General features: G+C 36.6%; 1 protein-coding gene across 1 annotated transcript in view; it reads right to left on the minus strand.

Moving 5' to 3' along the window:
- Acvr1c (activin A receptor type 1C) overlaps positions 1-20,790 on the minus strand; it is a 109,905-nt gene that overhangs the window by 45,341 nt on the left and 43,774 nt on the right. The window lies entirely within an intron of this gene.

The following is a 20,790-nucleotide window of genomic DNA, read 5'->3' on the forward strand; positions in this document are numbered from 1 at the left end:
GTGGTATAGTATTTGTATATGACCTACACTCGACCTACTATAGACTTTAATTCACCCCTAGATTACTTAAATGCTTAATATAATATAAATGCTGTGTAGTATTTGTATTGTTTAGGGAATCGTGACAAGGAAAAAAGTCTATAGTGATGTATTATAGATGCAACTTTTTCTGAACAATGTATTTTCAATCTGTGGCTGATTGAATTCATGGATTCATGAGCTCATGGATTTGGAGGGCTGATTAGCAAAGTAGAGGGAAGGAACGAAGGAAAGAAAGAAGGAAGGAACATTTTTTCATTGTGGATTCTGTAACATTCCCTAGAGACCTGAGTGAATCTGGTGGTGGTGAAAGTCGGCAATGGCAGCCACTGCCCAGGTGAAGTCCAGAACTAGTGCAGATGCCACATTTTCTTGCTGGAGGGTTGAATATTCCCATTACCTCCTCAGAATTTTATTTTGTGGTTTAGGGAAGCAAACTCATGAGATGAGAAGAAAAAGATGAGAAAATGTGGGTATAACTCTCTGCTGACCTCTTGTCTTTCCTTATCAAGGAGGCAAAGAAGTTGATGTTTATGAGATTTACATGACCTCAACTTAATTTATATTTCTCCTCCTATATACTCTCAGGAGAAGATTGCTTCAAATAATTCATATTTGTTATTGACTTGAAAAATTGCTTCCTATAAAAGCTACATTCAGGGGCTGGGCACAGCTCTGTGGTGGCCCACTTAACTAGCATGTGCCTAAGCCCTGGGTACAATCCCTAGCACTGCAAAAAAAAAAAAAAATCAATTTACATACACATTTTCCCACCATTTTTGAATGCCAGGTATGGCATTAAAGTGGAGCAATTATAGAAAAGCTTTGAGAACAGAGGAACTAAAGAGATATGTACTGGCTAGACAGCCATAGCTGTTTAAAAACAAATTCAGGTAAATAAAACAGAGGTCTTCATCCAAAGTGCATTTTGTGAAGCTTTTCAAGGTTCATGCTTCCATTGTAATAGTTATATCAAGAAGTTACAGAAACTTAAATGGCCCCAAAACATCCCTAAAGAGACCATTTAGTACTAGTGAATACCACTCTTCCTCCTTTTATTAAAACATTTCCCTAAGTTAAAAGATACCCTTTTGCAAGGTTGAGTCCATGAATGTATAAATACCAAGTCTTCACTTGCCTTCTTATCCCAATTTACTCCTCAAAATGTAGTGTTTTTCCCCAGCTTGTGGCTTTGAAATGTTCTCAAGTAATAAATCAACCTCAGAAGAATAGCTAAAGATGTTTTCTGATTGGTCCGCTCCTGTTCTGACACCTAGAGCAATCCCACCATGGGCAACTGAATGACAAGGGGATGTCCTGTCCATTCAACTTCCCCACAAACCTAAGACACAGGCTTCTGACTTCAGGAAAAGGGCATTTGTTTACTTTGCAGTTCCCGTTATGAAAAGTACAAACAATACATACATACATACGGCCGAAACTGAGAAGCGAGTTAATCACTGTTAAGACACTGAAAGCTTCGATTCCCCGTACCAAAAAAAAAGACACTGAAAGCTACCTCATGAATTAGTTCAACAGAAATAACTTCTTTTGTCAGAAAACAGTGCCATGTTGAGCGCTGAGCGGTCTTCCAAACCTTCTTGATGAGCCTCCTTTCATCTGCCCCTTCAAAGCAGCCTTAAATGTGGGTACCATTGTTTCAAATGCTTGCTTGGCAGTTCTTAATTGGGGGGTGGATCTTCCAACGCTGAACCAACACTGCCATCCCTATAACAAAACCACCTTCTACATCCTGCCAGATCTGACTTCTAAGGGTTTGTTTTGTTAAACAAATTTCTATCTATGTTCATACTTTTTTCTTCTATTATCTTTATCCAGTTTTAGGATTAGCACAATGTTCAGTTCCTAAAATGAGGGCAGAAGTGTTCCTTCTTTTTTCTGCTTTAATTGTTTGATATAATTTATCAGTTAAAATGTATATGAGCCTGCTGTTGTCATATAGGTAGGTTTTCAAGCTAGGAATAGACTTTCTTTAATAGGTGCTATTCAAATTTTATATTTCCTCCAGAGTTAGTTTCATTAATTTGTCTTCCAAGTTACTTCTTAGAAGTTGTCAAATTTATTTCAAAAAAGACTTTTGTAATACGCTTTCTATATCCTTTGAAATTCTGTAAAATCTGTGGTAATGTCTCCTAGATCTTAATATTGTAATTTAAAAATGTATAATTGATATTGTGTAACAGGAAGAAAAGGTCTAAAAGAGCAGGGGAATTAGGAGGGGTAGGGGAAGGGAAAAAAGGGAAAGGAAAAAACATGAAAAGAGGGAAAAAAATGGAAACAAGGTCTTTGCAAATAGGGAAGGGTGAAGGGGGTGAAGGGAGGGCAAGGGAAGGGGAAAAAAAAAAAGAACCAAGAGACTCATGTAAAGGTACAAGATCCCAATGATGAATGTAACTGTATTTTATACCTAAAATGTACCAATAAAGTTAATGGGGAATAAATAAATAAATAAATAAATAAATAAATAAAAGAAAAAAACCCAAGATATTCAGTTTCTGATGAAACAGTCCAATATAAGAGAAGTTGTAACTGCACTTGACCAGAACATGAAGTTGAAGGGTCTAAGGAGCTAGTCACGAGCACTGGTTTTATGTGACACTCTCATGTAATTTTGTACTCATTGACTGTAGGCGGACAACCCAACCCACTCTCTTACCTCCTGCTTGTCCTAGCCTACCAATTCTTCACACTGACCACTCTAAGATTTGCCAGGAACAATCCAGTTACAAGTTAATTTGGTTAGATTTCTCCCACCGGCTCCACAGCAAGGGGTAGCAAATAGTTTTCTCCTGCACAGCACACTAACAATAACCATGTCAAACGTGTTGGGCTCAACATGAACTGTGCATGTGAAACAAGGGCAGAAGACTTTCTAAGGTAGGGAGGGATTCCACTGAGCCATAGCAGGGACAGGAGTAATAGCACATCCAATTGGCTGTGGTGATGACAGCCCATTCCACTGTGTGGTGGTCAATGTGTAAACAGCTATTTACATACACTGTCTTCATCTGTCTTGGTGTTGTCATTTTACAGCATGCAGGGTGAATCACACAGAGAGGTATTTCTTGCACAGTTTCACTTTGTGCTTGCTGCTGGTTTTCTCTGAGTATATGAGAAACACCCAAAGGCTGTAAATATTTTAGCCTTTAGAATCTGAATTTAAGAATGATGCGTTTGTGTGGGGGTCGTTTGCTTGTTTCTTTGTTTCTTTGTTTCTTTGTTTTTTGACACAGGGTCTTGCTATGTAGTTCGGGTTAGCCTTGAACTCATGGCTATCCTCCTGCCTCAGCCTCCCTCCTGCTAGGATTAGAGGCATGTGCCACCATGCCCAGAAATGTGTGTGTTTTATGGACATAAGACTATTGGATTGAAGAATATAATCATTGAAACAAGGGGTATGAAGAAGTTTCACTCAAGAAGAGGTGAAATTAATAAAATGTTGGTAGGAGAATTTAAATGGATTTCACAATTAATTTTCTTTAATTTCAAGGCAGTAGAAATTATAGTCATTTTATCTCTGTCATTAAACACATTATTCTCAAATGATATGTTTGTAAATAAATTAGATAGTAATAACTTGAGGAATATTGGGGTTTTCCCCTAAATCAGCCCTTTGTGTGGGAAAAATGAAAGTTCCTTCAGAGTAGTATTCACGTCTCATACCTCTGTGTCCCCAGCTCACAGCAGAGAGCCATGTGCAATGAAAGTACTTGAAATACTGACAACAAGGAGAAAGTCAAACTTCTCTGCTCTATAGTCTATGCCACTGTAACTTCTCCCACAGTTAATATATTCACACAAAGCAGCTGCTCACCTGGAAAAGACTGATGTGGTATAATCACACTTTGACCTACCTCTATGTCCTCCATAGTATAATCACCCAAATATATCTGAGTAAAAACACAATAGTATTTACATGACTGAGAGAGGAGAATCTTATATAAGGTAAAATATTCAGTTAGATACAAATTTTATTTTCAGTTTCCTATTGCATCTCTATAAAATTTTTCATAATTTAAATCAGTGTACTTATTTCTGGAAACAAGAAATGCTTCCTACATTAAATTTTTACAACACAAGTTTGATTTCTTTGAATGCTTAGATTTCAGAGCAGTTTTGAAAAAGTCAGAGCATCTTTCACTTTGTGGGGTAAAAAGTCTGTCTGGCACACCTGCCAGGTGTTCACTGAATCTCAGAGTGCCAGCTATAAATGGATTTGTTCATGTGATGACAGAACATTTCCACAAGGGGTCTCATGAGTATCTCTCAGCATGCACATGTCACCTGGTCCTCATGACAGCGGTTTGTCTCAAGTAGAAAAGCATAAGAACTTTAAAAAACAATGGATACTTTTAAAAATGGAATGAAGACAGTAAGACTTAAACCTCCAAAAGAATAACTCTCACTTCCTGAGTCTTCATTTTTTTAAATTATATCATGATTTAAAATGACTGATTTTTGACAAATTTCACTCTATTTTGGCAGTTTATCTTCTTCAGATGGAAATCTTTGTTTCAATTTAAAGTCTCATGCAGACATTTACCTTGCATTAGACATTATTAGGCATAGTATACCTAACATAAATTATATAAATAATCAACCTTTTTTCCCATACACACTTGGGAACAGATCAAGAAAGTAATGACTATACTAAAATCAACAAAAATCCATATTTTAACATTGTGCCTCTATTTTCTTTACTAAAATTAATTACTTAATTTAGTAAAAATATACTAGTGTTACTAAAATGGTGTTTTGAAACCTGGAAGGGAAAATCAGAAATTATTACTATACTTAGCCTTTCAAGTATTGTGTGTTTTTGATAGCAAAATGAGAACAAAGATAACTGAAACTTAAAGATTTTGTTGAACAGTCTATTTCCATATGAAGGGTTGTAATTAGCATAAATATTCAAAATAGATTCTATAGCCTAGGCAGGTAATGGCGAACCTTTTAGAGCTTTCAATGATACAAACACCCCAGTGCAGCACATGTACCATAGGTTCATCACCAGTGGCCTAGGCTTTCTGGCCTATTGCTAAATGAACTTGTAGACAATTTCAGAATGCTTTAGATATTATTTCATATTGCAGCTATTTCTCTAAGCACATCTCTGGTATGACCTAGAATTACCAAAAATTATTTGTTGTAAACAACAATGGAACCCACCCATAAAAGAAGCAACAAAATCTGTTTCCTTCACATAGAAAGACTTTTTTTGTGTGTATAGTGTAAGGATTAAATCCAGGGCCTTTGCACTGAGCTACATCCCCAACCCTTTTTATTTGTATTTTGAGACAAGGTCTCACTAATCACCAAGTTTTCCAGGCTAGGTTCGGACTTGTGATCCTCCTGCCTCAGGCCCCTCCTGCCTCTGTATAGACATATATTTTTAATATTAAGGAAGAAAAGTAAAATATAAAATTATGTTAAACAGAACAACTCAACTGTATTAAAATATCCTAACTAGTGATAATGGGAACTCTAGGACAGTGGATATAAAGCTCCATATATATATTGAATGAAAGAAATGAATAGGAAAAGCCTATGGCCAATAAAGAAAAGCTAGTCACTGTGCAGCTTCAACCAGCTGAAAGCCTGAGGGAGAGCTCAGGAATGCTAAATCTTCTGATTTTTCAAGACAAGCTAGGAATCTTGGCTTTTATGCTGAGACTTGGTCCTAGTCCATTCAGCTGCTATAACAAAATACCATAAGCTGGGTAACTTACAAACAATATAAATGTATTTATCACAGTCCTGGCTGGGAAGTCCAAGGTCAAGCATCAGCAACACCCACACTTGGTGCGGGCCCACTTGCGTGCTCCTAAGTGGCCCCTTATCACTTTGTCCTCATGGTAGAAGAAGTTCCAAGAGGTCTCTTCCATAAGGGCATTGGTCCCATTCATGGGAACTCCACCCTCATGACTTAACCAACTTCCCCCATGGCTCCACCTCCAACTTTATCACCTTGGCGGAGGATTTCACCGACGAATTTCAGTGCTACACAAATATTTATACCACAGCTGACTCTTAAATTTTTCAACTTTATAAACAAATGCATTTCTATTTTCCAGAAACTATACAGATCACATGAAACCTGTCTGTTGGCTCGCTACAACCCACAGTCAGATCAAACGCTGGATGAGTTGCTTTGCTGTGTTCATGTTAATTAAAACTAGATTGAACTATAGATGACAAAGGAAATCAAATACAAGTTTCTTATCCTCTCCTATGTAAAAGACATTGGCAAATGGGTACATCAGTCAGCAGGGTGTCTCTATGAAGTTTTCAGAGCAGGTTCCCCTGCTGCCATCCCTACGGTGTAGCAGAAATCCTCACGATCCAGGGCAGCTGCTGAAACTCCAGCCATTACATCCAGACAGCACGGAAGAAGATGGTATAGTGACCTGCCAATTCTGTTTTAGTGAACTTTCTCTGAAGCTCTCCAAATGACCACCACTCACCTTATTAAAATAACTCAGTCAGATGGCCACATTTAGCTGCAAGAACAACTGAAAATATTGTCTGTTAGGTAGATAGTCAAAAGACTGACTGACTACAAGTCTAAATTCTACAAAATAGTCACTGAAAGAAAACAGCTGTCTTTGAAATATTTATTGGGAAGTCATTTGTTTTAAGCTTGGGTCATTAAGGAAAGAAAAAAGCCAGATAGTATAGGAATTTACAAAGAAAGAGTTAAATTATGTCCTCTGTGAGTTCTCTCCATCCCCAAATCCAGATGTCAACAGAATGTGTAACCTTCCACAAATTTACTGATAAGCAAGCATAATGTTAAAACTTGATGTTTCTCTTTTGTTGTGCAATTTAATGGATATACAGAAAAGTGAACATAATACATAGATAGAATATAACACACACCATCAGACCTGGGTAACTCAGCCACTTTGAAACTCATCCAATTTGGTTCTCCACTCATTTTGACATGAAAATATTGTCTGGGGACCCATCATTTCTCAGCTCACAAACTTTACAGTGAGAACTCATCAGTGTCAATTGCTTGGTGACTTGCTACTCCTTCCAGCCCAAGCAATTGGTTCGGTACTCATCACTTTTGGTACTTCTACACCTTCTGGAACTGATGAATGATGATCTCTAAATACTACTGTAATTACACACTCCCGTGGATAACCCACTCTTCCCTCCACCCCTGCTCTGAAAGATCCTGATATTATCACAACCTCCTCCTTCCTGCAAGGCCGTATGGTAGCCTTCCAGGGAAACCATTATCTTCATTTGAGGAATAATTATTTCCTTCCTTTAATAAAAAGTCATTTCATCATTCTTTTATCATTTGGTCACCAACCTGAGTAAATTTGAACTATGGTTCCCAGAATCTCATTTCCATTCTGGTTCCAGGTCAAATTTCTGATATTTGCAAACCTGAGTGATCACGACACAATTTTCTTTTTTTTTTCCAACTGTCTTTGTTGGGTTTTTATTATCAATGTTATACATATGTGAGATGTGGAGTATTTTCTACTGTATGTTTTGGAAGAGTTTATGTAAGAATTATCTGTTCTGGAAATTTAGCAGAATTTTCTGGTTGATCCTCTTAGGCTCTGAAATATTCTTAAAGGAAATGTTTTTGTACTGCTTGTTTAGGATCACTGGCTCAAGTTCTTTAACGTCATTAGACTGTTTGGGTTTAGTAAATTATAATTTTCTAGAAATTTATCTACCGATTACCAAAACAGTGCTATATTAAAATCTCTCTCTGAGATTATGGACTTCTCTACTTCTCCTTATAGAACTGTAAAGCTGTATGCTCTTTATTTTTAGTCTCTCCTCATAAGTATACATACATTTTTCTTGGTGCCGGAGATGGCACACAGGGCCTCATGCATGCTAAGCATGTGCTTTACCACCAAGCCACAAATCAGGCCCTTTAACACAAATAAGATTCCCTGAACTCAAGTTTATCTTGCCTTCTATTAATATAAGTAAACCAAAATATTTGTTTGTTTGATGTATAAGGTATACTGTATTTTTCCCATCACAAGTTTCACTATTTCTTTTCTTTTTCTTTAATTTCAATATTTCTATAAACTTTCATCTCAGAAATTTGTGTGTACATGCATGCACACACACACATGTGTGTGTGTTTGTGTTTCTGGGGATCAATCCTAGCACATTCACACCAAGCTTCAACCCCAGCACTCTAGCATTTTTATTTTTTGTTCTGGGACAGGGTCTCATTAAGTCACCCAGGCTACTTGAACTTGCAAACCATCTGCCTCAGCCTCCCAGACAGTTGAGATGACAGCAGGCACCATCAAGCCTGGCTGAGTTTCTCTGTGGTTATCTTTTTGATATTCATTGAATTTCTGAGATTTATGAACTGTTGTCCTTCATAAATTTTGGAAAATTATGAGATCTGCAGATACTAATTTGGTTCATTTTTTCCTCTCTTCTCTTTTGGACCACTGTGTAAGAGCACATGCTAAATCTTTCATTTTCCTCTATTTTGTCATCCTCTTCATATTTACATACTGCACATAATTTTTCTGGCTATATTTCAGATTTTTAATTCTCTCTTCAATTGTTGTCACACTAGTTGTCGTTAAACCTATTCCTTCAGTTTTTAATTTTAGTTATTGTATTTTTAATTTTAAAACATTTTCTTTGTTATTATTCATATCTGCTAGATCAACTTGGTATGGTTTCTTATGCTCTAAAAATATATTCAAACTTGCCTTTTGTTCCTTTAAACATAGAAAAATATTTAGCCTATAATTATTGTCTGGTAACTGCCACCGTTTACTGTTGACGTGTGTGCTTTCCTGACTCTCCCTCGTGCTGTCTTGCATGCCCATGTGCTCAGTTATTCCGCACTGTGTCCTGGTCATGTCCTTCGCAGCACATTTATCGTGTTTTTTTGAGGCCCAATATTAAAGGACCTTCCTCCAGAGTGACTTTCTTCTGGCAGGCAACTGAGCTCACCAATAAGAAGATCTTAAATTAAAGGAAGTGTTTGTCTGGAGAGCCCCACACCATTGGGCAGTGGGACTCCACCCTGAAGTCTGCGTGACACTCAACACACATTCACAGCTTCTCGGGAACAAGCTATTATTTGTTCATATGTTTGTTTGTTTGTTTGTTTTCCTGTTCTGCTTAATAATAAACCCAGCCCTCCTACCTTAGAAAGAGTTGAATTTATAATCAGTTTAAATTTGCAACAAAGAATAACATTTTTGATATCTCAGCTAAACATAAGGGTTTTCTACTAGATTAACTAACTTGGGCAAAACTTGTTTCTTGACTTTTGTCTTTCTTGAAACTTAAGGTCCTTAAGGAACAACAACAAAAAACCAATTCTTGCTTCATTAGTAAAAGTAGATTCCATCAAGAAAAGAGTACAAGATAAAACATATCAGGAAGTTAGTAATGCCGTGAGCAATCTGGACGCTCACTAACTGACAAACAGGAAGCCTGAAGTAGGCTGCTGACATTGTTCAGTCTCTTTATTAAGAATACATAGAACCAGGCTACTTCCAGATTTCTTATCATGTGAGTCAGTGAATTCTTTCATTTAAGGTATCATTATCTAATTTTCTAATACTTTTATTTGGAAACATCTTGATGGACACATCACTTTTTTAAACTTCTGTCAATGGAATGGGTGGAAAATATGTTATTTCAATTTACATCTCTCCAGCTACCAGTGAAGTTTAACAGTGTTTTACTCACTTTGGATTTTCTCTTCTGTAAAATTTCTGTTGGTGTCCTTTGCTCATTTTTTCATTTAGCACCTCCTTCTCTCTTTCACCTCCTCCAATCCTTCTTTTGTCACACACACACATACACACATGCACACACATGCACATGCTCTTCATCTTTTAAACAGATATTTTTTCCAGTAATATATTCTGCAAATATTTATATCCAACATTTTATTTATCTTTTGGTCTTATTCATATTCTCTTTTATAATTCATTTTTTATTTTAGTTTTCATGGAGTCAATTATATCTCTTTTCCTTTAATAGCAGCTGAGTTTCCTGTCTTACTTAAGAACAGCTTTCATACTATAAAGTCCTGAAAATCTTTTTTCTAAATTTTCCTCTGACATTTAAATTGTTTTATATGTCACAATTAGATATTTAATCAAGCTGTAATTTATTTTTGTATATGGTATGACACTGTGGTACAATCCTGTTTTCTTCCAGATGGATAGATAATTATGCCAGTATCATTTCCAAAATAAACCATCCCTGAATTTCCATTTTTGCCAAGTTGCACTATAGAGGCTCACGGAAACCCTTTTTGGTATAGTACACATGAAAATGTTAAATGAAATATAATTGAAAAAAATGTTTTCTCTTTTGTGGTTAGACTGTTAGAAGAACAAATGAATTACTTAGCGGCCAAAAATATGGTTTAAATCCACAGAGGCATCCAAGCATTGGCAATGCCATTTACCTGGAGGTGTCTGCCAGTCCATGCTGGCCAAGTGCTTGGTTTCCAGAGTCAGGAGATAAAATATGGCTCCTGAAACAGCAGAAGGGCAGAGCAGAGTTCCTTACCTAATCCAGGTAACTGTGGATAAATTATATTACCTTGGAAACAAAACAAAACAAAACAAAAAATGTTTCATACGGGGAGACAGGGTACATACTCCTGTGTGTCAACCCTGGCTTTGGATAGAGAAGAAAAATCATTTCTCTGTGAGAGTTCCTCATGGGGAGTGTGTACCCCTACAGCGGGTTTACAGTCACAACTCACCCTATATGCTGGCCCCAAAGACCTGATCAAAACACTGGACAGACCTGGGTTGGTAGCACACCCAATCACCTGACAAAAACTAATGTAAATCTTTTCTGAAGGAACTAGTGTTAAATACACGCTTCAAATTTCCTCCATACAAAATTCCCAAAAATGAGAACTTACAATCAAAAACTCAAACCGCACAAGAAGCCACCAAGAATATGAGTCTGCAGGAGCAAAAGTCAGTAGAATCAAACCCACAGAATCCATAGATATTGAACTTATCAAAGAGTCAAAGATTAAAAAATAAAGAACAAGAGTTCAGGAGATACAGAAAATAGAGAGAGAAGGCTCAATTTATACCAAATAAGTAAAGGAATTGTTAGAAGTACTGAGAGGAATGGGTTACAGGACTTCCAGTCAGAAAACACTGTAGGAACAAACACCCAAACTTCCACTGAGTATGGAACTTTTTCACCTATTCATTTACCCTGCTGGGATCTTCCCTTCAGTGCATACTAATTGTGCCCATAATGCTTTTCTTTCTGAAATGGAAATATTCTTGGAAGGTAAAGGTTAAATCATTTACTTCTGAAGATGAGTCTTTCCCAGAAAAATAGCTTCTCTTTTCATCTCAGAGGAGGCTGAGAGTGGACTATCTTGCACTCACTGTGACCATTCGGAAATCTAATAAAATCTGGAAGAAACAGATCAAAGGACACTAGAGTCTGAGCAAGAACTGCAGCACACAGGAAGGGGGGCAAACAATATTGAAATCGAAGGAAGTTGTGATCTGGTCTAAAAATAAATAAGAAGAAATAGGGTGAGCTCAGTTAAATATATGTTTCCATTCTTTATCTGATTTGTATAGTCTATATTCAATTTTAAAATATCCAATACTACGCTTGTTCTATGACAATAATAACATATTTGTTGTTTATAAAGACATAAACTCCAAGTACTGTTTCAGTAAATTGCAAATTTGGAAAATGTGTATTGTCTTCTGAGTTTAATATAATATTTAAAAAAGTATTTATGAGAACCAGTTCAAGTTGGAAGATTCCTTCTCCTGGGCTGGGGGTGTAGCCCATGGCACTGTGCCTGCCTCGTAAGTGTGAGGTCCTGAGTTCAATCTCCGGTACCAGAAAAAAACAAAGATTAAGATTACTTCTCTAACGGCATCAAAGATATATATTTTAATAAGGCTTTGAGAAAGAGGTCAAGTTTTCTAATATTATATTTCTAACAAACATAAAATAGCTTCTATCAAGTTAAGCAATTAGCTCCTAAAAATTGAACCCAGTGAAATATCAAATAAAGAGGTATTTTTGGGCCGGGGATTTAGCTCAGTAGTTTCACCGCCTGCTGCACAAGTGGAAGGATCTGAGTTCGATCCCCGGCACCAAAAAAAAAAAAGAGGTATTTTTAAGGGGCAAATGATTGAATTTAATGTGATTTAAATTAAATTTTTCTCATAATGATTTGAATTCATTTGATTTCAATCTATTTTAATATTTAAAATAAAGAGCTAGGAAGGTTTTATAAAGGCCACTTAAAAAGAAACATATAAAATTCAAACAGTAACTAAAATTTTAAAAAGTCTTTTTGTACTAGTGAATTAAAATAATGTGTCCTTGCTCCATTTGAAAACACTACATTTTAGATATCAATTAGAGTTTCTTAAACTGCAAACAAACCTACTAGGGAGACCTGACCTGCATTTATATTTAATGAAACAGCAAAGATCAAACTACCTTATGTGTTTTAAGGGTGAGTATGCTTGGTAAAATTCTTGTTTCAGTTTTTGTACATGTGCAGGAATTATGTAAAATGCATTTCTTACTGTTTGCCACAATAGAAACCTGTATGAAAGCCACTAACATTTTAAGAATTAGCATCGTACACTAAGAGGATTTTCAGCAGGGCAAGAGTAAGTGCCAGCCATTCTCCAATTATTGAGTTACTAAGGTACCAGCAGCAAGGGGATGGGGCACCAGAGGCACCTGCTGCATTCAAGGCAGAAATTTTGTCACAAAGAAACAAAGCCAAAGTCTAATCATTACATACAGGATCTAAGCATAGAAGAGGGCCAGCTGAAACATGCCAAGACTGAGGAGGCTCTGAACCTGATTGAGTCCACTAACCAGAATTGTCCCTGCTGGTCCAGGATGAGGGATGAAAGAGACACAGCCAAGGATCTACTGGACTTCCACCTGGGCCCCCAAGGGAAGTCCCAGATTTTACCCAACCTCTTCTGGTCACTGCATGACCTTCTTCTACTGCTCTGCCCTTGAACATCACACCAACTATTAAGTACTGCAGCAATGTTACTACCTAGTTCTCAGAGTGCTTTCCTGTGTGTGTGTGTGTGTGTGTGTGTGTGAGTGTGTGCTTATGATTACATTTTAAGTTGACAGATCCCTTCTAGGAAGAGCAGGGGATATCAAATGCACTTACAGATGACACAGAAACAGCAGAGTGGTTGGCCAGTATTGTGTGGGTGCTAAGCTTGGAAGTTCTCATCTCTTCTCTAAACAGCTGCTGTTCCAAATACAGCTAATAATCATGTAATGCTACCTCACAGAGAGAACAATCCCACACAAGATGACTGCACCGCATGTACCACATGGTCTCTTTTTCAATTTAATATCCACTTACTATATGATGACATTGAAAGAAAAAGTTCTTAGCTTAAGTAAAGAAGTTCGAATTCAATGAAACATCATGTAGCATTAAATGTAGGCATATTAATTCGTGGCTAGGCAACATATACCTTCCCTGTTGTAATGTTTCAAGTTCAATTATTATGGCTTGGTTCAAGAGTATCTCCCAAAAGTGTCATGTGTTCAGAGGTGGGGCTTTGGGCAAAAGACTGGGTGGTGGGGACAGCATGTTCATCTGTGGATTCATCTATCACTGGTTCCCATTTGACTGTGCTGTATGAAGTGGGGCCTTAATAGCCGTGAGTCACTGGGGGTGTGACAGGAAGGGGATATTCTTGTTGCCAATCTCTCTCTCTCTCTCTTTCTCTCTCTCCCCCCCCCTTCCTGGCTACCATGAGTTAAGCAGCTTTCCTTTGCCATGTCAAGCCTTGCCAACCATGGGCTAAAACTGTGAGCCAAAAGTAAACGTCCTCTCCTGTTAATGGCATGTGTCAGGTATTTTTGTCCCAGCAACAGAAAAGCTGACTACTACACCAATTAATGTAATCCATTACATTGAGAACCTAAAGAAGAAACATTATATAGATAACCTCAGGAAATTTATGAAGATGCTTGAAAAAGATTAATTTCCATCAAGATGTTTTTAAAATATCACCAAATTAGAAATAAAAGCAAATTTCTTCAATTGATAACAGGCATCTACAGCCTACAGTTAACACCACATGTAAAAGGAAGAGACAGAATACCTTCTTCTTAAGACCAGGAAAAACTGGTTAAAGGGTGGAAAACAATACTCGATGTGACGGGAACCCCCAAAAAAACCAGAACTAGCTATCCTGTTTGCAGATCAAGTAGATTTCAAACCAACACTGATTAAGAGAGACGAAGAAGGACACTACATCCTTGTAAAGGGAAGAATCCAAGAGGAAGAGATGACAATCATAAATATCTATGCACCAAACACTAGTGCACCCAACTATATAAAACAAATACTAACAGACGTGAAAAGTCATATATGCACTAATACAATTGTAGTGGGGGACCTCAACACCCCACTGTCACAAATAGATAGATCAACTAGACTAAAAATAAGTAATGAAATACTAGAACTCAATCGAACTCTTGAACAAATGAACTTAACAGATGTTTACAGAGTCTTCCACCCCACAAAATCAGAATACACATTCTTCTCAGCTGCACATGGGTCATTCTCAAAAAGAGACCACATATTCACACATAGAACATGTTTAAGTAAGTGCAAAGGAATTGAAGTTATCCCCTGTATATTATCAGACCACAGTGCGATGAAATTGGACATCCACAGCAAAAGAAACTCAAAACATTTCATACACACATGGAAATTGAACAACACACTTCTGAATAACCCATGGGTCACAGAGGAAATTAAAGAAGAAATCAGACAGTCCCTTCAATTAAATGACAATGACAATACAACATATCGGAATCTATGGGACACAATGAAAGCAGTCTTACGAGGGAAATTCATAGCAGTGAATACACATATTAGGAAAACAGAACAAGCCCAATTAAACAACCTGATGCTGAACCTCAAGCTTCTAGAAAAAGAAGAGCAGGACAAACCCAAAGCTCATACAAGGGAGGAAATTATAAAGATCAGAGCAGAAATCAAAGCAATGGAGACTAAGAGAATGATACAAAAAATCAATGAAGCCAAGAGTTGGTTCTTCAAAAGAATAAACAAAATTGACAAAGCCTTAGCCAACCTCATCAGAAAAAGGAAAGAAAAGGCCCAAATCCATGCAATTAGGAATGAAAAGGGTGAAATTACAACAGACCCAGCAGAAATCGAGATGATCATCAATACCTACTTCCAGAACCTATACGCCAATAAGATGGACAACACAGAAGAAATGGACAGATTCCTAGATACATATGAATTATCAAAGTTGAATGAAGAAGACCTAAAAATTCTGAACAACCCAATATCAACCAATGAAATTGAAAATGTAATTAAAAACTTATCAACTAAGAAAATTCTGGGCCCTGATGGCTTCACTGCTGAATTCTACAAGACATTTAGAGAGGAACTGCTGCCACTATTGTTTAAACTCGTCAATGAAATTGAAAGGGAAGCAATACTCCCAAATTCATTCCTGGAAACAAGTATCACCTTGATCCCCAAAGCAGAGAAAGACTCAACTGAAAAAGAGAACTATAGGCCAATCTCACTCATGAACATAGATGCAAAAATCCTTAATAAGATACTGGCAAACAGAATGCAGAAGATCATCAAGAAGATCATACACCCTGATCAAGTGGGATTCATCCCAGGGATGCAGGGATGGCTCAATATACGAAAATCAATCAATGTAATACACTATATCAATAGAGCCAAGGACAAAAACCATTTGATTATCTCCATAAAAACAGAAAAAGCATTTGACAAAATCCAACATGCATTTATGATAAAAACCCTACAAAACATTGGAATAGATGGTCTCTACCTCAAACTGATAGAAGCCATCTATGAAAAACCAACAGCCAATATCATACTAAATGGTCAAAAACTGAAATCCTTCACACTCAAATCAGGAACAAGACAAGGATGTCCACTAACCCCGCTCTTTGTTCAATATAGTTCTGGAAACATTAGCCACGGCAATTAGACAAGAGAAAGAAATAAAAGGAATAAAGATAGGTAAAGAAGAAGTCAAATTGTTATTATTTGCAGATGACATGATACTCTATATAGAAGACCCCAAGAACACCTCCAAAAGTCTTCTAGACTTAATAACCAAATTCAGTCAAGTAGCTGGTTACAAGGTCAACACACAAAAATCAATAGCTTTCCTCTACACCAATGACAGACTCACTGAGAGAGAAATAGGGCAAAGAATTCCTTTCACAATAGCATCCAAAAAACTGAAATACCTAGGAATCATCCTAACAAATGAAATCAAAGACCTCTTCTCTGAAAACTATGGCACTCTGAAAAGAGAGATTGAAGATGATATCAGGAAATGGACAGACATCCCCTGCTCCTGGGTAGGAAGGATTAATATAGTGAAAATGGCCATACTTCCAAAACTGCTATATAGATTTAATGCAATTCCAATTGAGATCCCAGCAGCATACTTCATAGACCTTGAGAAAACAATCCAAAAATTCATTTGGAAGAAGAAGAGACCCAGAATAACAAAAGCAATTCTAGGTAACAGAGACATGGCAGGGGGTATCACAATCCCCAACCTGCAACTATACTACAAAGCTACTGTGATAAACACAGCATGGTACTGGCAAAGAAACAGACTTGAGGACCAGTGGAACAGATTAGAAGATGCAGAAACAACGCCAGACACACTCAGCCATCTCATCTTCAATACAGGAGCCAAACACCCTCACTGGAGGAAAGATAGCCTCTTTAATAAATGGTGCTGGAAAAATTGGGCTTCAACTTGCCAAAGATTAAAACTAGACCTATATCTCTCACTATGCACTAAACTAAAATCAAAATGGATTAAAGATCTAAATATTAAAATAGAAACTCTGAACCAGTTGGAACAGAAGTTAGGTAGAACCCTTGAAGACATCTGTGTAGGAAAAGATTTTATGAACAAAACCTCAGTTGCCCGTGAACTAGCACAAACAATCAACAAATGGGATCCTTCTTATTAAAAAGCTTCTGCACAGAAAGAGAAACCACCAGCAGTGTGAAGAGACAATCCACAACGTGGGAAAAAATCTTCACCTGCTCTTCCTCAGACAAGGGTCTACTATCTCGAATCTATAAAGAATTTAAAAAGATCAGACCTCCCAAATTTAAAGATCCAATCTGAAAGTGGGCATCTGAAATGAACAGACATTTCTCAGACAAAGAAGTAGAAATAGCAAATAAATACATGAAAAAATGTTCAGCATCACTGGTCATTCGAGAGATGCAAATGAAAACAGAGATTCCACTTCACTCCAGAAAGAATGGCTGCTATCATGAAATCAGCCAATAACAAATGCTGGCATGGCTGTGGGGAAAGAGGAACCCTGCTCCACTGCTGGTGGGAGTGTAGACTGGTGCAAGCACTGTGGAAATCAGTATGGAGATACCTCAAAGAACTAGGACTGGAAGTCCCATTTGATCTTGCTATTCCACTGCTGGGGACCTTCCCCAAAGAATTAAAAGAATCATACCACAGTGATATATGTGCACCCATGTTCATAGCAGCGCAGTTTGTAATAGCTAAAACTTGGAAACAGCCCAAATGCCCATCAATTGGAGACTGGATAAAGAAAATGTGGTATTTTTATAAAATGGAGTACTACTCAGCCATAAAAAGTGAGAAATTAGAGACATTTATAACTAAGTGGATGCACATTGAGGCAATACTCTTAAGTGAAATAAATAGGACACACATGTGTAAATACCAAATAGTTTCTCTGGTGTGAGAAACTGAAAGTGTAAATAAGAACTAAAGGTATAATAGGTAATGTGAAATAGGAAGAAAAGTGGCAAAGGGGAAGGAAGTTGGAGTGTTAAGGGAAAGGATAGAAGGGAATGGGATTAATAGGAGAAAATGGAAAAATAGGAACAAAATCTTTGTAAATAGGGAGGACTGGAGGGGTTGAAGGGAAGGCTGGGCAAGGGTGAATAATAAGAACCAAGAGAGACTATGTAAAGGTGCAAATTTCCAATGATGAATGTCATTATATTGTATACCTAAAATGTACCAATGATTAGAATGAATAATTGATAATGTAAAATAGGAAGAAAAGGTCCAAAAGGGTAGGGGTAGTGGGAGAGGCAGGGGAAAGAAAAGAAAGGAAAGGAAAAAATGCTGAGAAATGGAAAAAATGGAAATAAAGTCTTTGTAAATAGGGAAGGGTAGAGGGGATGAAGGGAGGGCTAGGATGGGGAAAAAAGAAGAACCAAGATGCATTATATAAAGGTACAATTCCCAATGAGAAATGTAATTGTGTTGTATACCTACAATGTACCAATAAATGAATTTAATACAAAAAAAAAAGAATAGACATAAAAAATTGTCTGGATTCACATATAGGATATTTGTATATGTAGAAAGCTCTACAGAATTTTTTAAAAACTACTAAAACTAATGTCATTTTCTCAATCATGTAGGATGTGAGATCAATATATAAAATTAATTTTTCATACAATTGCAATTTAACATTTAGAAATTGGAATATTAAAAATATCATTCACAACTGCTTCCAAAAGCATGATAAATTCAATGAAATATGAATAAGATCAGTTCTCTGATAACTACAAAACACCACTAAAAGTAACTGAAAAAGGACTAAATAGATGGGGAAACATACTATATTTAAGTATCAAAAGATCCAACATTGTTAACATGACTATTCTTTCCAAATTAATCTGTGTTCAACTCAATCATAAAAAAAACTCATTATGTGTTATGTAAATATTCAAGCTGATTGTAAAATTTAAATGAAAATGCCAAGGTTTAATAACAGTCAAATCAATTCTGAAAAAGAACAAAAATAAATAACCCAATTTTAGTAGACAACTGAATAGGCACTTTATAAATGAAGATACATAAATGAACAATATGGACATAAAAAATAATTTAACATCACAAGTGGTCAGGTAAAGGCAAACTGAAACCCCAAGAAAATACCACTAGACAACTATGTGAATGGCTAAAATCAAAAGAACTGTTTACACCAAGTATTGGCAAAATTATGGACTAATTGCTTACGTATTTCTGTTGGGGATGTAAAATGCTATGAGCCGTTTGAAAACTATCTTTAAAGCTAAACATATTCTTATCAAATGATGCTGTGTTCTACTTCTAGGTTATTTTTCAAGAGAAATGAAAACATTGCAAAAACTTGTATATGAATGTTCAGAAGGTTTTTAATAGTAGCCCCAACTGGAAATCCCTGAATGCCTGCCAACACATGAAGAGATTTTAAAAATTATAGAATATCCATACAATGGGATATTATTGAGCAATAAAATTAGGTACTGATATACCCAACAACATGAATGAAACTCAGAAATATTATGCTGAGTAAAGCAATCTAAATCCCCCAAAATTATGTTCTGTATTACTCCTTTCATATGAAACTCAGAGAAAACACCTAATCCACAGTGGTATAAAATAGATCAGATATCAATAATTTTTATACCCAACCCTTTTAACTGAAAAATATTTACTTCATACAGAAAGTATCACTAGCACAAATTAAAAGCTAGTTCACCTTTTTTTTTTTGGTACCGGGAATCGAACTCGGGACCTTGTGCTTGCAAGGCAGGCAGTGGAACCACTGAGCTAAATCCCCAGCCCTAGTTCACTTTTTATAAATAGAAGATAACTATGCAGAAAAACAATGTTATTGCATTCCAGTTAAGTATGTTATGTTTTCTCTTTAAGAGAGAAGAATGAAATGTTATAGACACACTAGCAGCAAATAAGATACAAAATCAGAAAAATTAAGAGAAGTCAATATGTAATAATTCAATGCGATTTACTATCATGTTTTTTTACATTTATCAACATGAATTAATTATACATGCTAACGGGGTCCAGCATGACTGTTCAATATACATACACATCATGCATTGATCCAATCCAGTATCATGCTTGCAACCCTAATTCATCTTAAAAACCACTAATATTCTTCCATGTACTGCCACTGGTACTTGTGTCTCCCCTTAGGAAACACTATTATACAGCATTATCTTGTATATTGCAAACTCAAAAGTTATAGTTGGTCCATTTCTTCCCCTAAAGCCACTTGCATTCTTGTTTTTTAGGTCACCCTTATTCTCTGACTTATATTCTATAGACTTCCTTGATTTGGTGGTGATCTGAGATTTATTATGGACATTTTTCTTTGTGAACATTTTCTTCCTGAGTTTATCTGTGGACAAGAGACACCCTAAAATGAAAGCTCTTTATATTTCATACATGACCAAATATAAAAGATTAAGGGGATGAGGACAGAAATCTCATTAGCTGTGGCAATGGCCTCTTTAATGTGTCTTCTCAATAATGAACTGTTCATCAGACCATGGTTCTGTCAGTATGAGTAAAAAACAGTACTCAGACTACAAAGAAATGTCTTAAGGGACAGGAAGCTTCATATGCAGTGGTGAAAATCACAGGTACTTAGTGTAGCTAGAAAGTAGGGCCCTCCCAGTCCAACTCTGAACTTTGCTTAAATACATAGAAGACAGTGTTCTACTCTCAAATAAAGTAGGCACCAGTGTTTCTTCCTTAAAAATCAAATTTAGGTCTGGGGATTTAGCTCAGTGCTTCTGCCGCTTGCCTCGCAAGCACAAGGACCTGAGTTCAATCCCTGGTACCAAAAAAAAAAAAAAAA

The sequence above is a fragment of the Heterocephalus glaber genome, unplaced genomic scaffold, assembly GCF_053883595.1.
Source record: "Heterocephalus glaber isolate CG9 unplaced genomic scaffold, H.glaber_assembly_v1.0 deba00000347, whole genome shotgun sequence".
NCBI classification, from domain to species: Eukaryota; Metazoa; Chordata; class Mammalia; order Rodentia; family Bathyergidae; genus Heterocephalus; species Heterocephalus glaber.